Source organism: Emydura macquarii, unplaced genomic scaffold, assembly GCF_026122565.2.
Source record: "Emydura macquarii macquarii isolate MOO-44397 ecotype Brisbane River unplaced genomic scaffold, CSIRO-AGI_Emac_v2 contig_1477, whole genome shotgun sequence".
Classification (NCBI taxonomy): Eukaryota; Metazoa; Chordata; order Testudines; family Chelidae; genus Emydura; species Emydura macquarii.
In genome coordinates, this window is record NW_027131614.1 from 14,367,065 (window position 1) to 14,389,821 (window position 22,757).

Here is a 22,757-nt window from a genome sequence, read left to right on the forward strand (position 1 = left end):
CTAGGACCTTTACTCCACCTGCTCAGATGCCAGCCAGCAGAATGGAAAATGTACTACATCCATGAAGGCACAGAGCAGTGTGCATGCTCCCCTTGCATGCCACTTCTAAGAGAAACAAAGCCTCCTAGAGTTCACCCTGTGATAGTGCAGCTTAGTACTGCCTCATGGAACAGGCTATGCACATTTTGAACAATGAAGCCAATACATTTTTCAAGTCCTGAATGAACAATAATTAACTAAATTTAATTAGCCTGTGTTCAAAAAATAGGTCTTCCAAAGAAAGACCCCATCTAGACATCTTTTGTAACAGATTTTCTTTTCAATTGTAACCCTAAAATAAAATTGTTTGAGACAATTTGGCCAATAGCTATTGCTCTGTCCCATTGCATCATACACTTGCTTCCCACTGGTAATGACTAGTTCTTTGAATTGCAATTAACCTATTTAAGACCAATTAAGAAACAGATCTTGAATAGGCCTGCAGTATTACAGTTCAATACTCACAGAAGATGACAATGATGTTTTAATTAAATATGGGAGCAAAAGGTCTCAAACTGAAGCTTACGGCTAACCAAGCAGCAGTCATTTGGTTACTGAACAGGCAAGTAGGTTTATGGTCTTCTTACACATGGTTCAGCCTCCATAGCTCTCAAGTTTGCTTAAGGCTAAATATCTTTTCTAATCTATTGCTGCATAGAAAGAGTTTCCTGCCTCCTCCCATTTTCTAAATAGCACTTTGAACAAACTATGATTTTTTTTTTTACAAGATGAGACTATTGCTGATGAACTGATTTAATTTAGCCAAATTAACTCTGTTAGTTACATGAAAGATTGAACACTGTTATCTTACCCTGGTATGCAGAGAGTACAAAATACACATCATGGGCCAATTACACATGAAAATCTCCTTATACTATGAAACCTGGTTAATATTGCTGAATTATTAAGTCTGACAGCATAATCATGCTTTTTTTGTTGTTTGGTCTATTGATACCAGATGTTTAATGCACAGTAAAATATAACAGTGTAGTAGGAGGCGTTTTAAGGAAGTGTAGTTCCCAAAATGAAGAAACTACTTGAGGTAATTTAAAATATAAAAAACCAGATACTGGAACTTGAAGCTAGTTTCTTTTCAAATAAAGGAACCTATGACTCTTGCTTTTCTCTCTTGAATGCAGACAAGATTTTTACTGTAGCAACCAGCTTGAGCCATGAGGTCTGGACAAAGCTGTCAGTCCCACCATAACCTATTAATGTTGCTTGACTGGCTGGCCGTGATCACTCTTACTATAACAATCACCCCTTTCCTCTTAGAGCATGTTATTCTGCCACTGACTTTTATTCAGCCCATGACAACCCAAGGGCTGAATTAAGAAATTAAATTTTAGCTTTCTTTCATGCAGAGTAAAGGACTCTAATTAGGTCATCAGGCTGTCCAAGCAGCATTGGCTTTTAAATCAAATGCACTAACAAGCTACTTGGTTCATCTTGGATCATAATAAGCCTTTGTTAACTATTGTAAATGTATATCTATTAAAGAGCACTGTCCAATAGCGCAAATTTACATAGCTGATTAAATGTTTGTTCTTTAAATATATTTGGTATGAGATAGAAAAAGTGACTTTAGGGAAAAAATGCACATCAGGGCAAATTATACATGGAATGCCACTGATGATTATGAGAGCTGATTGATATTTCTGAACTATTGAGCCTGACAATACAGTCATGCTCTCATCCCCTTGTTTCTTCTCATGGCACAAGATGTTTAAAGTACAGTAAAATCAGACTGTAATCTCTGTAATTAATGGTTAGAAAACACCAAAGTAGATACTGTAGTTTTGTGTTGATATTAAGATGTTATCATATGGTTTGTAAAACTAAATAGATGGGTTTTTTAGTAACTTTTATTTGATGTGCCAGGAATTCCCCTTGGGAAATGTGAATTTGGGGGAATTTTCCATGACAGAAGTGATGAGTTTCATTTCTTGGATAATAAAATGACTCTTCTAGTTAGTCAACAATGTTATTTATACACATTAGGAGATAGGAAGCTGTGTAACAACAAGACCCCCCCCCCCCCCCAATGTTTACAGGGATTGTGAAGGATCTCAGTTCATAGTGCTTTGCCTCTTCAAAGCATTTTACAAACATTAGTTATCAGAGTACCATACCCTGGAAGAGAGGAAATATTTCCTTTAATTTACATATGAAGAAACTGTGAGGAGACTCTGACAAACTGAAGGCCCAACAGTGAGTTAATAGCATAGTCCGGATTAGAATTTAGGAGTCATGACTCCAAATCATATGCTTAGCTTGCTAGATCACACTGTCTGTGTAGAAACCACTAAAAATATTCATTAAATTCAGAAATAGAAAATTAACATAAAGAAATGATTTTGGAAAGCTACACTATTTAAAAGGAGAAGGGGGAACCCTTTCACTTATCCCTTACATAAATCTAGCCCATTAGCTCTTTCTAAATTTAAATAGCTTTCCTAGTATGTTATTGCACAATCTGCTATTTTTTTTTAATAGCTGTTTTGTAGACAGCTGTTTCATTCTACAAACAACTGAGAAACTGGTCTCTTGAAGGTAATAAACAAACAGGAATTTTTTGGTTTAGAATTGTTAATGCTCTTCCAAGTGTACTAACCTGTGAATACTGGGATGGGGCATGCGTGAGCATGTATATCATAACAATATCCTAAATTCATTTTCTCATCAATCCTCGTGGACTTTTTGGAGAAGAGGACAATTCCCATGTTGCCATCCCCTAGTGTTAAAAAATCATAAGCCCCCCCCCCCCCCCCCAAATCGTAAGATTGGCTTAAGTGTTGGGTCTTTTTATTTGCCTTCTGGTTTTTTAGACTTTAGCGTCTTCCCTGTCAAGCTTTCTCTTTTTTTGCAGCCTAGGCTAGAAATCCATTTTTTTTTTAATGGAAACTCCAATTCTCACAGAATTACCTACTTCCAGGATCAGGGGCTTTAAGAAAACACCAAATATCATGAGGCTTGTGATAAAACCGTAAGAGTTGGCAATCTTCTTGTTTCATATGCTGATCCTGCAAGGTGGGTTGTTTCTGAGCAGTACTGGAGTACCTCTATACCTGTTTCAATCCATGGTGCAAATAATAGAACTCCCATTTGATTTAAATAGAAAAACACCAGAAATCCTAATGATCCATCACAGTGTTTCAAAAGTTTCTCTAGGAGGCAAAAGATTGGAGTTCCTTTTGATATGGATTTTGTAATAATAATAATAATTTAAGGTAATAATTTAAAAAGTCCTTTTTTTCTTGTTGCTCCTCTGTTAAGAATCTATATATGATAATAAAATATCATGGACTTTGATCCCTCCGCCCATTAATAATACTGGATTGATAGGATGTCTGAAATATTGTTACACTGTGCCTCCATATGGCTGAGATTAAAAATGAATACAATTACAGCACATCTGTCAAAAGTACCTTACTATTTAATGAGAAATACAAACTCCTAGAAAAAAAAAAGACTGCTTCCCTTTTTGCAATACAGACTTATTTCCCCTGTCATACTGGTCAATTGGGTATTATTTTGGTTCAGTCATATGACTCCAGGGGTGTCAAAGAATGACTTAGGATGCTCAAAAGGAATGAAAGAAATGTTTCTGAGAATCCTACATCTACAATATATATATTGCAAGAATATGAATACATGATAATCCTATCTGGATTTCCAGTTTAAAGTCAAGGGTTGGCAAAAAAAGGAGTTTAACATTAAATTGAAGAGATTTTTGAAAAATGTAAAATCCCTTTTATACACTCTCTCCCACTCTTTTTCTAAGCAAAAAACCTATTGAATTTTGTGGGTATCAATAGGTTATGCTAGAAACCCCCTCAGAAAGATGGAACATTAAAATTATTTACCATGTGTCTTACAATCATTCTGATTACTTTGCTCTGGAAGGCACATAAATATAAAAAGGCGTTCTTCATAACTTCCCTAAACTCAGCTGCACTTTTCAAGGATATACAGTACATACTGACTTGATCCTGAGCCAGTCTGGCTCCACAGAGCACTTTGTTCACTTCCCAAAAGATCTGCTGCTTGAGGAATTTGTGTCAACATAACTTATCTTGCTTTGCAAGTTATGCCCTGGGAGACTGAAAGAACTACTGCTCCCAAGAGATTTCATAAGCGATGTGTTGGGTTTTTTTTAAAGTCCGTTTAAAGTTGGGTATTTATTGTCTGTTTTGCTGAGAATGGACTGTTTGCGACAGTATTTATTTATTTATAAGCTTTGGGTCAATGTGCCTGCCTTACTGACCATATGGACAAAGAGACAGATTCTGATCTCTTACACTAGTGTAAATTCAGAATAACTCTGCTCATGTAAACTGAGTTACTCTGAATTTACACTAGTGTAACAGATCAGAATCTAGCCCACAATCTGTTCTAATCCAGCTAGTTTTCCTCTACTTGGAAATCTATTTGACTTTAGACTGTAAATATACCTGAATGCTGCCTAGTTAAAGCTACTAGACAATAGTATACTTTTTGGTATCTTTAGGCATTGGAGTGTGGAGAGGCTCTTTCATTCTCTGCATAATACTAGTTTTGTCTGTTCTTTGGCTTTAAATCTCACTGTGTCATCTTCCCAGAAAACTGCCGTAAACTAGTCTGGAGAAAATCTCTCATGGAGACTTCTTATCCTGAGAAGCACTGAGCAACCACAACTTTCACTGACTTTAATGTCCATGAGAAGTACTTAGCACCTCTCAGGTGCAGACTCACAATGTAATACAAAGAGTGGAAATCACAAAATTTGTAAGTGGTGTTTATGGGAAATAGGTAGTTCACTTCTGCCAATATCAAGTAAATGCCTATTTTTAAATAGGCATTTCATAAGTACTTAAAGTATTTAACAGGTATGACGCAGAACCTGAGTCTAGCAAAAGAAATGGAAACTGGAAATGGGGTAAAAGGACAGTTTGTTGGTAGTATAGGAAAAGCTACAAACTTATTGTGGAGAGGAGGAAACTACAGTATTTCAGACATGAACAAATGCTTTAGCTGGAGGGACAGAAAGGAGGGATAGTTTTGAATATGCTGAGGAGGAAACAGCAGAATCTGTGTCAGTCTAGCTCATAATTTCTCAACCTGTAGTACGCATACCCCTGTGGGTATGTGAGACACAGGCAGTGGGTACCCAGGGAAAAACTGAGTGAAGGGGAGGTGGGTGGCAGCTGCCACAGGCCTGGGAAGCCAGGCTGCAGCCGCCCGGTCGCAGCTCCCAGCTGGGAAGCGAGCGGCAGCTGCCGGCTCTTGTGGGAGGCGGGAGGCATCCACCCACTTCCTGCCAGGTCCCAGCTCCAAGCTGGGAGGAGGGTGGCAGCTGCTAGCTTCTGGGGGAGGTGGGCAGCAGTCCCCCCGCTTCCCGCTGGGTCCCAGCTCTCAGGTGAGAGACCAGTGGCAGCCTTCTGCACCTCGTGAGCTGGGCACACAGCTGGGTGGCAGCCACCCGCCCCCCAGCTCCGAGCCAAGGGACAGACTCCAGCTCCTTGGCTTGAAGACAGGCAGCAGCCGCCTGCTCACATCCCTGGGTCCCAGCCTGCATGGAAGCCTCCTCTGCCCCAGTTCAGATTGGGTGGCAGTCACCCACCTCCTGGGCTGGCAGCCAGGTGGCAGCCGCCTGCAACTTGCCCAGGTGGCAGCCCCCCTCCCTGGCTCAAAGCCCAGTGCCCAGAAAACTTGTCAATTCCAGGGCTCTAGCTGAGCAGTGAAATTGTCGACTATGACAGCCCCAGATTTCACCAGTTACCCTCTTTTCCTGTCTCTCTCTCTCTCTCTCTCTCTCACCTGCCTTCCCTGTCTCTGTCTCTCACCCCTTCCTCCTCTCAAAATCTATGGCAAAAAATTTGGCGCAGTGCTTTATATTCCCCAGCATTGGCATGTTGCTCAAAGCCTCCTAGCTTTGGCCAACATCACCTCTAGCCCTGGTACATACTTGAGTTGTGCACCCCTGGTGTAAAGGTGGTAATCCTACCCACACTAGATCTGACATCTGTCATATCACGGCCTTATACACTCAGCCCTTCTTCCAACGTATGATTCACATTAGTCTGTAAATATAAAATCCCATTGAATAGTGAGTGCTGGGGTACTTATTAAAATGTTCGGAAGTTAGGGGGTACTTGCTATTTAAAAGGTTGAGAAACACTGCTCTAGCTGAGCGGGGTGAGAACAGAATTAAAGGGTATGTCTACTCTGCTATTAAAAACTTGCAGCTGGCCTGTGCCTTCTGGCTCGGACTGAGGGGCAGTATAGGCTTTCAGGCTGGGGTTGCAGCCTGAGCTCTGGGACCCACCCATCTCACACGGGTCCTAGAGCCTTGGCAATGCAATGTAACAACCCCAGAGCCCAAGCCCTGCGAGCCCAAGTCTGCTGGCACAGTACAGCCATGGGATTTTAATTGCAAAGTAGGCCTATCCAAAGAGAGCATTAAAGCCTTGGGAGACGTGTAGGATGGTGGTGTAATAAACAACAATGGAGAAAGGAAGAAGTGGAGGAGAGGGTTTAGAGGAAAGATGATACGCTGGATTGTCACCATCTTCATCTGGTGGTGAGTCATCCATCATGTTGGGTTGAAAAGGCAGCTAGGGGCTTGTGATTGGACAGGAGCCGTGTAGAGGCAAATGTTTAAGTAATCTGTGTAGAGATGATAGTTGAGGTCAGGCAACCATGAGATCCCCAGAGAAAGGCGGTAGATGGGGACTAAGCTTGGAGCCCTGAAGGAAACTGGCAGAGAGGGGATGAGGAAGAACTTCCAAAAGAAACAGTGAAGGACCAGTCAGCTAGTAGGAAGGAACTCAGGAGAGGTTACATAAGCAAAAGGAGCTGAATGTGATATCAGTAGCTTTACATTCCCTACTGTGGTGTAATATGTATATTCCAGTCATTTCTTACGTATGTGGACAAGTTAATTGTTAAGAGTACTCGTACTACTGTATATTAGCAAAACACAAATCTAACAAAGGACAAAAATGTAAATATGGTATTATTTTCAAATACAAGTATTATTCCTGCTTGTTCTTTCTCAGTTGCTGCAGTGCCTGTGAGAATAAGGGGATGGTATCCATTTAAAGGATGATGATAAACAGAGAGGATAGTCCTCGAGGTTCTTCATTAGTGAAGAATACCTCACATTTCCAGATAGCACTTTCGCCGAACACGCTAGGCCATCTGCTCTGGAGGCTTTTGATTCTATTTCAGACACAACTGGCTTCAGCTCATTGCTAGCATCAAATTAAACAAAAAAATTCTAAAAATTAATGTCCCAAAACACACATGACTTTTTGTAAATGGTGGGATAAAGTTTCAAAAGTGGTACGCAGGGAGTTATTGTATGTGCATGACCCCTGTAGTAGACGGGCGTGCTTCCTTTTGTAACTCACTGAATATTGCAATGTGCGTGCTCACTTTTATATTTCGAAACAATATAGATATATATTACTAATCAACAGTGAAAATTTCTAAGTAATCTCTCACTCCAAATACACAATTTTAATACTATTTTTTAACAGTCTAATAGAGTTTTAGTTTGGGAATAAAAAGGGCATGACAAGAGGACAAGCACTGCAGTTGAAATTGTATGATGCAGAGGGACAGTCCAGACCTATGCACCAAGTGTTGCTTTAGCCCTACTTTGAGGAGATGGGTACAATTTAAGTGGTGCATAGGCCTTGTGTTGGCATAAGTGAGAAGGAGCTACAGGGAAGGACTCAGTGCTTAATTTATGCTGGGGCTTGCCAGGGCTGAGCCCCAGCCCCTCTAGACTTGGTAGTTCATAGTCCTGGCATCTCTGGGCTTGCCACACAGTAAAAAAAATTGCTTGAGCCCCAGCACCTCTTTCATTACAAATTAAGCCCTGAAAGGACTGGAGTGAGGCTGTTTCAGAACAGGAAACCAGAGACAGAGTTTGAGAGAAACCATTCTGCCACTGTACAGAGGAATGCAGACAGATTGGCAGCCAACTGAAATGTTCGTCTCTCAACTACAGCACCAAGTTAACGACCTCGTGCACACAGTCCTGTCATTGCATTGAAAACAGTCTGGGAGATGATCATCAGGAGCAATTCAGCTCTCTGCCTTTATCGCTCCCTCAGGTAATGGAGGTGTTGGGAACACATCTGTCTACAACCTGTTCTTTGGTCTCATGTCCTGCTTGACTGGGGAAGGTCAGCAGGGAAGAACAGAATCTGTTATTGATGGGGGTTATCATTAGCTACCTTAGGCAAGACAGCTGGCCAGCATACTTTAAGAAAGTAATAAGTCAGCTTCTGCTCAAGAAGCCATCATTTGTCAATGGCCAATTATTATCCTGTGTTTAAACTACTATTTTTGGTTAAGCTTACACTGAAGGCTTTGACCAGACAACTGCTACAGTATCTACTGTAGCTGCCACAGATCTCAACCCTTATCAGTTTGGGTACAGAACTGCATAGGGCCCAGAAATGGTACGTGTGTTGCTGGTTGATCTCCTAGCACTGGATGAAGATAAGCTGTTCATACTGACTATTAAATCCATGAAATCACTCTCACTTAGCCTGCAAAAGACCAAATGTGTCTACTCTCAAGGCATGTTGCAAAGCCTGCATATTGTCTGGGGCCTTTGGGATGGGGGGAGTGCACTATGCGTGGGAATTTGGGGGTAAGATGGAGGATGCTTTGGCTGGTTAGATTTTGGATCTAGTAAGGATTGTTAAGTTTTGTCTGGATCTGTATGATAACGTTATAGTAAAAGCACTTAGAACCTAGGATAGACATATTTTGGAGGTATATATCAAAATAAATAAGTAAATACAATTAGCATTCACTGGCACCTTGGCTGTCCATCTCAGCAGAAAAGTCAAGGACTGAATGGGCCTGAAGACTAAACTTCCTTCTCTCTGCTAACAATGGTTTCTCCAGTTCAAGGTTGAGGTATGTTTGCTAGGCAGCACGAGGAATTTTGCACTGCTATAACTGTTCCGTAATAAACAGAGGACTTCAGTCTCCAGGACTATCAATCTGACACCTTTTACAAGCACTAAATTCACATGAAAAATTTAAAAAAATAATAGAGCCGTCAGTAAAATCTGTGTCCTTCTGATTGTGGAGTCATAAACTTGATAACTGGGCAAATAGCAGCAATGCAGTCAATAAGTGGTTGGCAAAGTTGTTGAACTATCATGGGATGAAGGTTAGAATGATTGCTGGCTAAGGGAACTAAAAAGTCAACAGGAGAGTATTCAGATGACTTTCTGCCACATTCCTGGGTCTGTGTGCTGAACTTACCCCAGCTCTCCAGAGCAGAGAGACCAGAATGAGAGCTGTTCTGACAGTGGAAAAGCAAGTGGCAACTGCACTGTGGAAACTTGCAAAGGCAGATTGCCACAGGTCAGTGGGAAATTATTTTGGAATTGGAATATCCACTATAGAGCCTGTTGTCATGCAAGTGTTGTCTTGCTACATAGGACTGTAGGAAAGTGAAGTTCTGGAACAGCCTTCCAAGGGGAGAAGTGGGGGCAAGAAACCTAGCTGGTTTCAAGACTAAGCTTGATAAGTTTATGGAAGGGATGGCATGATGGGACAGCCTAATTTGGCAATTGACTGATCTTAGATTACCAGCAGTAAATATGTGCAATGGCCTGTGATGGGATGCTAGAAGGGGTGGGTTCTGAGTTGCTACAGGTAATTTTTTCTGGGTGTCTGGCTGGTGAATCTTGCCCACATGCTCAGGTTTAACTGATCACCATATTTGGGGTCGGGAAGGAATTTTCCCCCAGGGTAAATTGGCAGAGGCCCTGGAGGTTTTTTGCCTTCCTCTGTAGCATGGGGCACAGGTCACATACTGGTGGAGTCTTTGTACCTTGAAATCTTTAAATCATTATTAGGTTAGGGGTCTATGTAGCCGGGAGGGGTGGTCCCCTTCTGAGGAGGACCCAGAGAGGGAGCCACACCCACCCTGGCTGCGAGAGGCCTACCCCAGGGAAAGCCCTGACCGGAAGCAAGGGGGCGGATCTAGGCCTTTAAAGGCCCCAGTGGCCCCACCTGACCGGAAGCAGGGGGGCGGAGCTAGGCCTTTAAGAGCCAGGCCGGTGAGCTCAGTTGAAGGGAGACGGCTGAAGGGGAAGGATGTGTCTCCTCCTGAGCTCCTAGCTAAGGCCGGGCCGGGGAGCGGTGCTGAGAGGGAGTGGCCGGCCTTGGACCCAGCCTGGGGATTGACTGAGGCCTCCCCCAGGTACCCTACGGCCTGGGAGTTGGAGGGCCCCCCAGAGACCCCCACAGCCTGGGAGCTGGAAGAAGGCCCATCGGGGCTCCCCGCTGACTATGAGCCTGAGGAGAACCCCCCGGAGACACCCGGGGATTGGGAGCCGGAAGCGGACCTGCTAGAGCAGTACCAAGCCTGGGACCCCGAGAATCTACCGGCCCTGCCCGAGGCCTGGGGACCGCAGGACCTGGAAGAGCTACCCTCTGAAGATGAGCCCATGGAGCTGCCCGAGCTGCCGCCTGTGGACGAGGAGGGCCTAGCAGGTCTACCAAACCTCAGCGACCCAGAGGAAGCAGGTACTAGGGGTTTCGGGGAGGAAGTAGCCCAAGGATAGCTGCACGTTAGCGGCTGAGTCAGGGGCAACCCGGGCGGCGTGTTGCTGCCGGAGCCCTGCCGACCCCATGGCCAATGCCATTGCCACTACCAGGGCCCTGGGCTGGGACGCAGTGGAGATGGGCGGGCCTGCGTCCCCCTCCCCCCTTCCCTGTCCTCCGTGGGAAACCCTTCCCTGACGTGCCGTTCCAGAGAACAGCTTGCTTGCCGTGCCAGCTCTGCCTGAGGGCCTGGCCTTAGACTGCTTGCTCTGCCAGCTCTGCCTGAGAGCCTGGCCTTAGACTGCTTGCCCTGAGAAGGTCACAAGACTGCTCCCGGTGCGAGGTAGCTGGGAGGGGTGGTCCCCCTCTGAGGAGGGCCCAGAGAGGGAGCCAGACCCAGACGCTGCTCCCCGGTTCCAGGGACACGTCCACAGTCTATTACAGGAGTGGGTGGGTGAAGTTCTGTGGCCTGCGTTGTGTAGGAGGTCAGATTGGATGATCATAATGGTCCCTTCTGACCTCAGAGTCTATGAGACTGTGACTCTCAGCAAAGCGCAGGACATAATGGTTGGATTTGCAGCAGTGGGGTTCCAGAAATGTGGTGGAGTGAATAGATGGCGTTCATATCCCTATTTTGGCACCGGCCCACCTTGCCACAGAGTGCATCAACAGAAAGGGCTATTTTTCTATGGTTATGCAAGCTCTAGTGGCTCATCGGGGACCCTTCACCAATATCAATGTTGGCTGGTTAGGGAAGGTGCAAGAGGCTGTATTTTTAAAAAAACAGGAATTTTTAGAAAGCTACAATCAGGAACTTTCTTTCCTGACTGGCACATTACCACTGGCAATGTTGAAATACCAATAGTGATCTTGGAGGACCCAGCCCACCCCTTACTCCCCTAGCTTATGAAGCCATACACCGGACACCTTGACAGTGCCCAGGAAAGATTCAACTGCTCAGTGGGTGCAGAATGACAGTTGAATGTGCTTTTTGTAGACTGAAGGGGCACTGGCATTGTTGAATCCCAAGAGTGGATCTCGGTTAGAAAAATATCCCAATGGTTATAGCTGCCTGCTGTGTCCTGCATAATATCTGTGAAGCAAAGGGGGAAAAGATGCTGACAGGGTGGAGGGCGGATGTGGAGTGGCTGGCTGCTGAGTTTGAACAGCCAGACACAAGAGCTATGAGAAGAGCTCACTGTGGCACTACACAGCTGAGGGATGCTTTCAAAGACCACTTTAACGGTGAGCTAAAGTATTGGTTTGTGGTGGCAGGTGCTCTACCTGGCCCTGCTTGGTGCACATCTGTGACTATAACACTGACAATGCAGCTATTAATTTGTGGGGCTTGTTACACATTTATGATTATTACGCTGTGTTTGTCATTGATCCTATGAGTTGTGTCAAACCGTATGATCACAGGTAAGTGGGTGCTTTAAATACTGCCAGCCATTCTGCAGCCTATGTTGGGAACTAATACAGATGAATTATTTTCCAAAACATAGAGTTTTACTGAGTAACAAAAACCCTTCCGAAAAATTCTGTGCAAAATAAAAGCAAATACATTAAAACCTTAATGAATTTATGGAACTGAGCTTAAAGAGGGGGAAGAAACATTCATGTCCATTTTAGCTTCATGTACATCAATCGTGGCTCTCACCAGTCAGTGTATGTGAAGCTGTGGTTGTCCCCTGGTGTGGAGAGGAAGGGATAGGGCAGTGGATCCTGATGCCATGTGAAATGTTTTCGGGTGGTGTAGGGTGGTGCTATACTGCAGTTCTTCCTGGACTGCAAAAAGAGGCAAGCCCAAGACTGTAGGTCCACAAGAGTCTGCAGCATCTGTGCTTTTGCTGCCAAAGAAGCCCCATTATTTCCTGGTGCATCTCCTTCTCTGACTCCTGGGCCTTTCTCCTGTCTGTTCTTTCCTTCTCCATGCAGTCTGCAGTATTCATCCTCCAGGCCTTTTGCTCACAGTCTGATGCAGTACTGGCTTGCAGGATCTCGCTGAACATGTCATCCTGAGGCCTCTTTTTTTCTCCCCCCTTCTCAGGCTCAGACATTCCACAAGTGTGCAGGGGGAACTTTTCAAGGCTGCAATGGCAGCAGTTACAGATAAAAACCGGGTGCAAAAAGCAAATTACAACCCTACCACTCTTTGTTGTACCACTACCTCTTCTAGTAGGAGTAAATTAATAAAAAATCAATAGCTGTGTCCTGCTAAGTTGGGGGTGCCATCACTGTAATGCAAAATAAATTTACACACTTACCCAAGGTTCCTTCCCCTTCATTGGGTTTGCACATGCTCAACTTCTGGGACAAACTGGGCTACAGTGGAGTCCTAAACAGGTCCTGTCTCACAACACAGCTGGACCTCCATCGTATCTCTGCCATCCTCCATCTCTTCCATCTCCTCCTTATCCTTACTGTTCATGTCAGGGCAGGGCTGGTCCTAGACCAAATGGTGCCCCAGGCAGGGAGCGTCTTTGGCACCCCCCCACCCAATGCTTAAACTTTTGCATACTTATTTTTGTTACATTTGTCGCCCATTTCATGACTTTGATGCATGATTTGCATGTATGATTTATCCCTGTCATATAACATGATAAATTTGCACACTAGGATCTGTAAGTCTGTATTTATTCATGCCATAGATAAACTAACAACAAAAACAGCACCCCAAGCCCAGGACCCCCAACGCTGGCACCTCAGGCAGTCGCCTGAGTCACCTGCCCCTAATGTGCAGGGTCGTGGCGTCTCCACCAAGTATGACATGCAACTCTTTGTAAAAGCAGCAGGTCTGCAGTTCAGCATCCAATTGATTGTTGGCCTCGCTGGCCTGCTGGTATGCTTGCCATAGCTCCTTAGCTTTCTTGTGGTACTGCTGCTTATCCCTGTCATACCTTCTCCAGCATCTCCTGTGCAATTTGATCATAGATGTCCACATTTCTATGGCTGGTCCATAGCTGTGCTTACACAGCCTCTTCTCCCCACAGGCCCAAGAGATCCAATATCTCCTGTCTATTCCAAGCCAGAGCACATCTGGAGCGTGTAGCTGGCATAGTCAGCTGGACCATTACACACAACAATGGAGAGCTGCTAGGTGTGATTGTCATCCTCAACAATCAGGAAAAGGCATTTAAAAAATTTGTGGGGCTCCTTAAATGGGGGAGGAGGAGATGACTTCCGGTCTCCATGACCCTTGGGCAGTGGAGTTCACAATTGTGGTCAGAGTGGTTAGTGTCGGGCATTGTGAAACAGCTGCCAGAGGACTATTAGGGTTGACATAGGTAATGCAGTGTCTACATTCATGCTGTGTCGACTTCAATACATTGACCATGGCTCGACACCACTTGAAGAGGTGGTGTTACTATGTCAGTGTAAAGGAGAACTGATGTAATCAGTGGGAGACAAATTTAAATGTAGACAGATGCACAAATAGGTCAACACAAGGCAGCTTATATCAATCTAACTTGTATACAGATCAGGCCTAAGACATCAGCTGAGCTGACCCTCTGTCTGGAATGATAGCCTTTTGAGGTCTTGATCTGGAGTCAGAACTTTAACCAGGTAAGGGGGAAATCACTTTATCTAACACTTCAAATATGTTTTTATTTTCACTCCGCAATTATGATAACTAAGGCTTATACTGTAACTGTTAAACATTGACTGAATGAAGTCTGCTGGGAATATTCACATTTTTGGGGTATACTTGCAAATTCTCTTTGCTCTTTGCGCCAAAAGATATAGACACAGTCAGAACTTACTAAATTGTCATTACAGATAAATCACAATGTAAAATGCACTTTATTTTACTGCCATTTAAAATGGTTTTTGAAATAAAAGGTGAAATAAATCTCTTGAATTTTATTTACTATTTTATCACTAGTGTCTCTCTCTGAATTTTAATAACAAAAACATTCTGTGGGAGGCAGAATGTCAATATAGTGTAAGTATAAAGTTTTAAGATTCAGAAAGAAAGCTTCACAATTCCAACTCATATTTTACTGCAGTGCTCTCAAAATTGTTGAAATAAAAATGTGTAAAGGTATCAATTTTATTTTAATAGGGGATGGAATACTATGCCATCTTCCAGCATCTGGATAACTACACTAGGAGTAAACTTACACATTTCTGCCTCATGAAGACTGCTTCTGACTTTCAAAAGAGTTCTAAACATGGAGGACTTAGAAAATCCAGTTCTGAGTTTTGCATTGAGATCTTAAAAGGCATCAGTTCTAAAAGCACAAAATTCCTAGAAGCTGTTACTCACACCTCCACTGAACATTTCCTTAAATGGGCCCTGTCAGTTTGACTTTAATAAGACTATCACATGTTTAAATCTAAGAATGTGCGTAAGTGCTTTATTGGATCCAGGCCTAAATTTGTCCCAAAATTCATATTTTGAAAACAAAAATCAAGCTTTCATGAAATCAATGTGCTATACCCATAAAGCAGAATAACTTTCAAGAGCTCCCTCCAGCATTCCAGCTCCAGAATGTGTTCAAGCTTTGCTGCTAACGTTGATTCAAATTTTTCACATTTAATTAACTGGAAGTTAGCTGAAAGAGAACATTAAAAGCACTGTGCATAGGCTATCAGTGACCAATATCAATGGGAAATGGCAATTTTATGCTAGCAGTGTTTTGAAGCTTTGTTTCTGAAGGCTCCATGTTTACTCCAGTCACTGATTCTGTAAGAAATACAGGTAACATCTGAGGTAACACTGAACACTTGAGGACTGATTTTTCAGCCCAGCATCAACTTGGCCTTTTGTCTATTTCTTCAAGTTGGTTGGAAGGATGGAATGCCTCTAGGCACATCAGTCCGACACCTGTCCAAGTTAGAGCTAAACAAATAATTGATTTTTTTTTTTTTTTTTTGGTTCAGTGTGGCCCAACCAAAAAATCTAGGGAAAAAAAATCAATTTTTTTTTTTTTTTTCAAATCAAAACTGATTGTTTGGGGTTTCTCTCACTGGAATGAAAAAACTGAAAAATGTCACTTTGGTCAAATGAAATATTTCAAACATTGATTTGAATCAATATTTTTTGAATAAAAATGTCAGTATGAAACAAAATGTCAAAATGATGTATTATAAAAATGTCAGAAACAGGTAGTTTTGACCAAATAAACAGAATTGTCTATTTGCCAAATTTGACCTGGATTTGTGAATAGTTTTGGTGACCTGAAAAATACATTTTTCAGAGAATTTACTATTTACCTGTTTGTTTATTTAGTCCACCTCTATTCCCTGTGTTCAAGGCAGCATTGGAGCCTGATTTTCCATACCCCTGCATTTTGTGATGGTGTTTACACCATTCTGATTTGGTAGTCTTTTAACTCCCACTTCACAGATATACAGTACAGGTCAATGGAGAATCTGGCCCCAAGTATGTTTTTTTTCCCTGCTCCTGTACATAAGGTTCTACACTGGGGAAAAGAAGCTCCTTGTGCCCTCCTTACTCCACTCCCAGAAGACAGGAGGGAATTAAAATATATTATTCAGCAACACAGACTATAAAATTAAAATTATGCTGAGATAGTCTTGCACAAATTTCTTTAATAGAAACACCTATAGGTCAGAGCAAGGCACACACTAGCAAACCACACATTTTTGTTCAGATTTACTATACTTATTTCCTATTTTGAGAAGCAGACCACCTCCGAGTTGGCTTCAAATCAAGAGAAATTCCCCAAAAAGGGAATTTAAAAACATTTTTAAGGTTAAAAAATTGAAGCATGAAAAAGTTGGAAATGAAGGTTGATTGTGCAACCTTAATTTGTTCCCCTTGTGTGTATGCATTATGATATAGCTACATTACATCATCATATACTTTTTTTCCACAGAACCCCTACCTCATTCAGTGCACAGGAAGGATGGTGCTCACATAATAAGCAATTGTGCAATTTTTCATTTTCTCATTGTTCAGTGTGTGGCCCCATATCTTATTTAACGCAAACTATTCAAACACTGTTCTGCATACAGAATTATTATTTTCTTCTTGGGCTTTTCCATGGTGCTTATCACTAGTATACGAGAGCTTCAGATGTGATTTTTTTCATAGCACTTAGTATTAAAATTATATAGCACTGTATATGTTCCAAGCACAGCTCCCGTTGACTTCAGTTGCAGCTGAGAGTGCTCAGCACTTCTGAAAATCAGATCTAAGGGACTCAAGTTTGGCACCCATTAAATGAGGAAGACACAGTTATTGACCACCTGATAAAAGTTTGCTTTAAGTCTCTTGCCCAGCACTACCCAAGAACTCTGTGGCAAAGGCAGGGATAGAATCCATTTCAGGGCACCAGAAGAACTGCAAAAGGGGGACAGAGCCAAGCAACTAAAACATCTAAAAAAACCTACTGAAATGTGCACTTTTGGGGGGGGGGGGGCTATAGCCATGGTTTTCAATCTTTTTTTTTTTTTTTTTTTTTTTTTTTTTTCCCCATTTGCGGACCTCTAACATTTTCAAATGGCAGTGCAGACCCCTTTGGAAATTCAATCTCTTGTCCGCGGACACCTACCTATAGAAGTCTTAGCCTGAAAATTGACTTAACAGAATTCAACTCTAAATGTTGCACATGCTCAACACAGCATTTGACGCAGTGTGAGAAGGGGAACTACACTGTGGGATTCTATGGTAACAGCAACACTTCTGGATTATGAGCAGGAGTGGGTGTACTCACATACTTTTGACTGATCAGAAAAACTGAATGCCTTTTCTGGGATCTGAAACTTTATTTTCATAGTCACCTTTCGTGGACCCCAGGAGTCCACAGATCCCCCGATGAAAACCACTGTATTATAGTGAAACCATATATGACTATAGCCATTATGGAAAAGTGGTGAAAAAGAAAGCGAGGGATAGGCAGGAAGTCTCAGTGCAATAAATTTAAACAGTTTTACTGGGGCTGTTTACTTTTTAATTATTACTACACAGCTTAATACTTAAAGAAGAATACTGATGTACTTGAATGTTTTCAGCCACACCAACAACGTTCTGAAACAAGCATAGGCTAAAAATCCAGTGTGTGGGCATAGAATTTTATCTTCAGAGTCTAGAATCTTGTGGATTAACTGTAAAGACTGGGGGTAACTCACTCATCGTACAGATGGTAATAGCCACTAAAAAGGTTTTTGTGGGAAAAGAAAGAATGAGGAAATACACTTAGACTCAAAGAGGGCTTAACTAGTTTACTCAGCACTAGATTTATACTTCAGAGATCTGAAGGACAGCCATAAATGCATGAAGCATCGTGATGGCAGCCAGCTGTAGCCTTAGAGGAGATATTTTGAATGCTGATTTAGATAGGGAGGCAATTACTTGAGAATATTAAATTCTGAATACAATACGGAGGCTTATTCTCTGCTTGTGAGCCAGATCATGAGGTCTTTGCTAAAACTAGCACTTGAAGTGAATGGTGTTTTGCTTGACTAAGGAATGAGTAAAAAACAACTACAAATGTTAAGATTGACCTCTAGATCTTAATACACGAGCTGATAGAAAGGATAGTGGTAAAGTGGAATAGCATGTGTCCTTCAAAAGTAAAAACCAAGGGAGAAGCTAGGGGATAAGGAGGATTGGTCTAAAAGTCTAGTCCACAAAGTTAGGAAAAATAGGTGGACGGAATGTCGGATAAAGTACATTTGTTTTCTTTACTGAACCTTCATAAAATGTAAGATATACAGTATATAAGATTTCCACCTATTAAAGTTTGTCCTCCAAGATCAACTCTTTATATTCCAATGCTTGACATCTTGTCATTGTCAAGTAGAAATGACATGATGCAACATCATGAGATGGTGATGTGTTAACCCCACAGATATTTGGGGGAATATTTAAAATCCTGAAGACCTAAGCTTCTGGATGCAGAACAGTGCCATCAAATACAAATTGTCAAAATTTGGATAGCTGATAACACTAGATATAGAGGAGAGTCATGTGGAGGTTCTGGACTTTGTCTGGATCAGTTCAGTACTCTAACAAGCCCTGCTGGAAGGTGCTACTTTCTTATTGTGTTCTGTGATACAAAAAAGTGATGCAACAGTAGAAACTGCTCTCCCCCAACCCACTATTTAAATAAAGTGTAAGTCTGGCACTTGCCCAACATGCTGGCAAAGGGGAGTGAGTGGGGCAAGACTCCCCTTTAGTATCCTGTACTAACTACTCACACTGAAAGTCACAGCATAGGCAGGGAAAGCAGTCTTCTAATGGCTCTTATTCACCTTGCTATGCAGGAGGGCAGAGGTGAAGAATGAGTATAGCCCTTGCCTTCACCCACCAATGTCCCAGCTATCATAGCTGAACTGACAAGGGGGAAGAAGTAATTTGGACCTGGTTAAGGGCTGGCACAGATTACTTCCTCACTAGTTCAAGGGGAGAAGCAGGGGCTGAATTATGACTTTCAGAGTTGCAGTTAATTCCCTGGTCTACTCCTGGTACAGTACAAGACAGATGGTATTATTACGATCTAGCCCTAAATTTGGGATTTTTTGTATCTTTTGTCTGTTTATTTTTATATTTTATTATCTATCTAAATTCTTATGCTAACAGGAAAATGTGAATGACTTTCAGAGGTTACTGCCATAAATGGCCAATGAATTAATTTCCTCCCAGTATGACTGGATTCAAAAATAATTAGACAGGATCATGGATGACAAGTCCATCAATGGCTATTAGCCAAGCTGGTAAGGAACATAACCCCATGCTCCGGGTGTCCCTAAATCTGGGAATGCCAGAAGCTGGCATGGGATGACAAGGGATGAATCACTTGATAATTGCCATGCTCTGCTCATTCCCTCTAAAACATCTGTCAGTGGCAACTGTCAGGAGACTGGGCTAGACGGACTGTTGGTCGGATCCAGTATAGGCCGTTCTTACATTCTCCCTATTTATTTATTTTATTTTATTTTATTTATCTATCTCTCTTTCTCACACACACTTGTAGGATGTGAGCCAGTCCTGTGAACATCGGAAATGGTTACAATGCTTCTTGGAAACCCATCATAGTCACAGTTTTATCATAAAAGCAACACAGAAGATTAAAAACCTGACAGATACTGCTCATAAAAGTTTCATCATTTTATAGCACAGTCAAGTGCTTGGTTGAAAAAAGAACATCACATACAATAAAAATAAGTGTAAGATGGTAGAAATTGTTTCATTCAGTGTTGTTGGGTTTTTTTTTAAAGTATTAAATAAGCAGGGTTTGAAATAGCAAAAATCAAACCATTTTCAACAGCAGATGAACAATAATATGATTTCATAGTTGATTTCCCCTTCCCCCTCACTAACATGTATGGTATTGAGAAGATATTTATCATTGGTAAATCAGGGCTTCTCTATTTTAGAAAAGTTTCACTGATTTAACTAAACTGATTTAAAATCAATATTAAACTGCCACAAATCCTTCTTTGACATGAGTGCACAAAAGGTCATCAGTGCAGTGTAAATCCATCTAAGCTGCCATAGATTTATGTCATGGATGTTGAGAAGAAGGCAGGTTAGTTACCAATAATGGAAGATATGTTGGTGCCTCTTTTTCTCAAAATTTCATTTTGCCAGAAGTACAGCCAGTAGAACGTCCCTGAGCCTGCCTCTTCCTCCCCAGTCCCATCATCCTGGAGTCCGTGCTTTCCCCCTTCCGCCACCAATCTGTCCATCCCACATCCTCTGCTCTGCCTCCCCCCACAAGCCCAACCTTCTTGGAACCCCTGCTTCTCCCTGCCCTTGCCTTATCTTCCCTGCTGGCAGGCCTGAGGCCCTCAGTTTATGGGTTCAGACCATCCTGCTTCCCAGACCCAGTTGCTCCCTGGTGCCAAGATGAGCTGCCACCACCATTTCAGCAGCCGGCGACAGGTGAGAGCCCAGCTGCCAGAATTGGACCCATGGAGTGGGATCTGGCTGGCACATGGTTGCAATGGAGAGCGGAACCAGGTGCTGGCCAGGCCACTGTGCCCTTTCTCTCCAATGTGTTCAGACTGTGCCTCAGAAGTCTTCCGGTTTTAAACTGTGTGTTTGTGTGTGTGTGATTTCTTCAGGGCAGCATTTAGCTGTCTTAACTAGGAGACCCTCCTTTCTCTTCCTACAATCCCCTGCCTTATTCATTACATACCTTTCTACTTCTGCAATAAATGAAGTAGGGGTCCCATAAACAACAGTTTCCTTCGCTACACCACCCTGATTTCTCCCCAGCGTAGGTTTACCCATTCCTAACTTTTAAGTGCTTGACTTTGCAACCTTAATATTCTTTTGATGTAATTTGTGTGTGTGCAGTTTCCTAGGTTTATTAAAAAAAGAAAATGAATTGAAGAAACAGAAATTTCATCATGACATAGCACTGACATTCATCTGGCTCTTCAGCAGGGCTAGAACCTTCATATCCCCTGCACAGACCTCTGCCACTTGAGCTAACAGAGGAATTTATATCAGTAGTAGGTTGTCATCCTCCATGTGGACCAGCACTAGAGAGGGATGAAACACACACTTTACAAATGGATTTCACAGATATTTGCTGACAACAAAGGTGAGACTCAGGAACTGTGCGTTTCATTCCAGGCTTGGGACAGGAGTATGCTTTATGGGCACAGACTCTTCTGCTCATTGTCCATAAGCTTGACACCTTCTGTCCCTCCAACTAATCTCTGTCCCACTCCTGTCTCTTCCCCACCCCTTGCTCTTTGTCCCAGTCCTGGTGTCATCAACTAGCCAGTCCCTTCCCTTTTCCGGCTTCTCATGAGTTAAATGTCGTCCTCAATGGCCAACGCTTGCAACATGATCCAAACCCAGTTTACCTCGGTGTGACATTGGATAGGTCATTAACCTACCGCAACCACTTGAGGAAGATGGCAGCCAAAGTCAGCACTTGGAACAACCTGTTCAGAAAATTGGTCGGTTCAACCTGCGGTGTAAGCACCTGGACACTTAGACCTTCAGCCCTTGCTCTCTGCTATTCAACAGCAGAGTACTGTGCTATTGTCTGGTGTTGCTCATCTCACATGAGGCTGGTCAATGTAAAGCTTAACAAAGCTCTTTGTATTGTTACTGGGACTTTACGGATAACCCTGTTGCCATGGCTACTGATATTTTGCAACATAGCACTGCCCCACATTTGCTGTGAGAAGGCCTCTGTCACACGTTTGGCAAAGAACCGTGAGAATAGTGACCTGCCGTTGTACGCAAACCTCTTTAACCACCCACCAGCTCGCCTGTATTCTAGACACCCATTATGGTCATTTATGTCAGCACAGGACATGACAGTGGAATCTGCTTGGTGCCACAAGTGGTCAATAATGACAGTTGTTAATCACTCTCTCATCACTGATCTAACCATCTGTCCACTAGGTTTTGATCTGCCATCTGATCTGTGGTCATCTCTGAACCGTTTTCGAACAGGATAGGGCAACTGTGCAGCCAATCTCTTTAAATGGGTTTTTTTCTAATGACCCGCCATGCAGCTGTGATCAGCTCCAGACTATGTTACATATTATTGTCAAGTGCCCACTGACTTATTTTGACGGCGGATTACCAGCTCTTCACTGGGCTGATGATAATGCCATTAAATGGTTGGGCATATTGCGCATACGCTGATATATAGGCTTCTCAATCATTTGTTGTCTCATTGCCTGGCCAGGCCTAGTCTGATCTCTCTGGACACCGCATCCCTATCTCCTTACCAGCTAACTGTAGTCTCACCTCTCCAGACTCCCCATCCCAGTCTCCTTGTTCAGCCAGTCCCTGTTCTTCCCCTACCTGCTTCTAGTTTGATCTGTCTCTTTCCCCCACTGATGTTTCCCAGGCCCCACTGGCTCTGAGTCCCAGTCTTCCTCACCAGGCTCTTCACCCGAATTCACTGTCCTCGCTTGGCTACTTGTTCCAGTCTCTTTGCCCAGCTGGTCCCAGTTCTCCCTCTGCATGCCAACTTGTCATCAGATCTGTCTTTCCTCTTCTACCACCTCTTTGCCCCCATCCTATTGGTTGCTAACCCCAGTCTCCTTGCCCAAACCAGTCCCAGTTTCCACCCTCAGCTTCTCATCTGATCTCAGTCCCTACCCTCTAGAGCAGTTGATCTCAACCTTTTTGTATTGGTGACCCCTTTCACGTAGCAAGTCTTTGAGTGCACCCTCTCATCCCTATGGGTACCAGCCCCTGG

At 42.9% G+C, this 22,757-nt stretch overlaps 1 long non-coding RNA gene across 1 annotated transcript; it reads left to right on the forward strand.

Annotated features, from left to right (window-relative positions):
• Positions 1-520: 520 nt before the first annotated feature.
• On the forward strand, positions 521-19,749 carry LOC137156834 (uncharacterized). The gene is made up of 3 exons (XR_010920919.1): positions 521-601; positions 14,086-14,172; positions 19,554-19,749. It is a non-coding gene; the product is annotated as an uncharacterized lncRNA (long non-coding RNA).
• Positions 19,750-22,757: the final 3,008 nt, after the last annotated feature.